This window comes from Notechis scutatus, chromosome Z, assembly GCF_049901735.1.
Source record: "Notechis scutatus isolate UNSWTSFEM ecotype Mainland chromosome Z, rNotScu1.2, whole genome shotgun sequence".
Classification (NCBI taxonomy): domain Eukaryota; kingdom Metazoa; phylum Chordata; class Lepidosauria; order Squamata; family Elapidae; genus Notechis; species Notechis scutatus.
Window position 1 is genome coordinate 139,274,644 of NC_142025.1, and position 3,117 is coordinate 139,277,760.

Sequence of the window (3,117 nt, forward strand, 5' to 3'; positions counted from 1 at the left end):
CATCATACTTCGACATCGTTTGTTGAATGTTCTCCACTTTTTCATCAGTTTTCCCTGTTCTTTGTTCAATGTTCTCTATTCTCTTTTCAATAGTCTCTGATCTTGTTTTAATATCTTGAATTCCTTGCATAATCATCTGTAGAGTCACTTTTTCTTGTTCTTTTTCTTGCTTTAACATTGTCTGTATTGAACGTTGTCCTCCAGCTGGTGGAGAGGCAGAGTAGAAGTTGAGGATCCAGGACCTGTGAGTTTCCTACTCATTTTAAACAATTCAAAATCTTCAGTTTCTTCTAAACCTTTTTTTTTAAAACAAATTTTATTAATTTTTAAAGACATACAAGACATAAAACATAAGAACATAAAACCTCTTTTCTGAAAGTTATTTGTAAATTTTAACAAAACAAATAAAACATTTTATACATCATTGACACATCTTATAAACACATACATATCCTTTCAAATTTCTCATTATTTCTCCCTTTACTTTTATTCAATTATATTTCTTTTCTATATTTATCTATTATTTGCTTTATTCTCTTCTATCTTTTATTCTCAATTGTCCTCTTCTAACATTCCTCCAAGGTTTTATTAACTCAATCAAACCTAAACACACCAAAACACAAAACATAGAAACATAAAAAACATCTTTTCTGAAAGTTGCTTAGTCCCGGGTTACAACTCTTCGTACAGACACAAATTCAAATTCATATTCATTTTGTAAACCATTCCATATCTTATTACCATTTTCAATTTTCTGTATAGCTTCTCATCTCTTTTAAACTTTCTTAGTTTTATTTTATTTATCTCATCTCAATTCAAATCATAATATTTATTATTCTTTGTCTGTTCTTTTTCCAGCTATCCATTTATCTTTCTTCTTTAAACAAAACTTCTCCTGTACACTAATTGGAGTATGACGCCTTTATCTCTTTCCCCTACATTTATAATACTTAATATAAAATACATAGCTTACATTGGGATTCTGTTTGGTACATTCTAAAATTATACAATATTATCAATGCCAATACAAATCTATTCATTAATGTTAATATTCATTTATATCTTACACACTTAACATATTACTTCTCAGTTAAATATCATATTTTTATGGGAACACTTCTATTTTCCATAGTTATTTCCCCCCCCCACATCACATATTTTAAATCATTATTTCATTAAAATGTTCCCTTCTCCTACTTCAAATCTCTCATTTATTTCATTGCCTTCTTTTTCTTCACAAAAAAATTCACTGAAATAACACAATCTAATCATTAATATTAATATTCATTTATATCTTAAATACTTTACACATTTCAATTAAATATCATGCCTTTATGGGAACACTTTATGCTTTCCATAGTTATCCCCCCATCACATATTTTAAATCATTGTTTCATTAAAATGTTCCCCCTCTCCTACTCCAATTCACCCATTTATTTCATTGCTTTTTTCTTGACAAAAAATTTCACTAGATTACACTAAATATTTTATCACATTTTAAATTACATATTATTTCCAATTTTCTAAGGTTATTTCTAAGTACAAATATAAACATACAATCTTAAGTACCTTTCCAGAATCCCTTTTTCAATAAAGTTTACCCATTATCTCTAAAAGGCTTTTGTTTCTTTGCATCTTTCTCCCCACCATTGAGGCTTCTCATCCCTTCCTTTCTCCCTTGCTTATTCTTCTCCTTGCCCTCTTTACCCCCTTGTCTCTCCACCTCCCTTTTGTTCTTCTGCTTTCCTCCTTTCTGTTGTTTTCTAACATAGTATCCACTTTTCACCTTATTCTTCTCTTTTTTGGTTGTTTTTCCAAGTCTTAAAGTCCCCTTTTCCTCTTCCTTTCCTTCCCCAACTAAAGTCACTTGTTCATCAAAAATGGCTTCTTCTTTATCCCAGTCATCCTGTTGTGCAGTCAGCTTTTCATAAGTACAAACCGCCATTTCTAAAAATTGAAAAAGAGTGCCAAGAGAATCCTTCCCTTCTTGTTCTTCTTTTTTATATTTTTGATATTCAAGTTTCAATCCATCCACAAGTGATGCCATTATAGAGAGAAAAGGTTTTTCCAAACAACCACCCAAGTGCTTTTAATCAAGGATAGTTCTCAGAAGTTCCAAAATCACCAAGCAGTCCAAATAAGCTGTTTCTTTTAAGTACTTTCTCCTTCTTCACTTTCTCTTTCTGGGGTTAGTATTTAATCACAAAGTTCCATTTAAAATATATCTTTTAGAAGTCTTATCAATGTTTAATAACTCTTTAAAATTCTAGGCAATCTTCTCCTTATTTTCAAATTCTGCTCCAATTTTTTTTCCTCTCCCTTCCCACTCACAGCAAAAAAGTGTTTTTTTTAAAATGTTCAGAAATCCTTATCCCTTCAGCATTTAATTACCTCCAATGCAGATTTTCCGATTTCTCTTATGGTTGCACCCGTTGTCATGTTAGGAAGGAGAGTGAAAAGAAAGAAAAAGAAAGAAAAAACTTTCCCTTTTAGAATTCCATTGGCCGCTTGTAACTCTCTCTGGAAACAATTTATCTTTGGCAACTTTCAAGTTCCAGGGTACTTTCTCTTACTTTATCCTGGTCAGCAAAAACCACTTTCACTTCTTCACGACTCTTCCAACTTTCTTCCTCCTGCACAATCTTATCCAGCTGCCGGTTTCTTTGTGGCGGCCATTATTGACCGCCGCTCCTCCGCCTTGGGAAAAGGGGGTTTTGCCGGCTGGGGAAGGGGTCTGTGACACCCCCAAACCCCTATCCGGATCCCCTATCTTCAGCTGCCTCTACGGGCAGCTATATCCCCAAATCCAAAAGGATCGGGGGAACCATGGCGAGCGCAGCAGGGATCGTGCGGTATCGCGAATCCCTGCCGCTGCCGAAGCCTTGCAAACCAGAAGTCCCAGTTTCTTCTAAACCTTAATCCAATTGTGAAGTAGCCAATTATAATTCAGAGTAAAAAATAAAAATGGTAAAGAGGAAAAAAAGCCCAATAATAATAAAAGGGGGGGGGGAGACAAAATTTCTTCAGGTTCTTGTAAACCTTAATCCAATCAGTAGTTAAATAAAGAAAAAGACTTTAAAAAAAACAAGAGAAAGGGTAAAATTCTTCAGGTTCTTC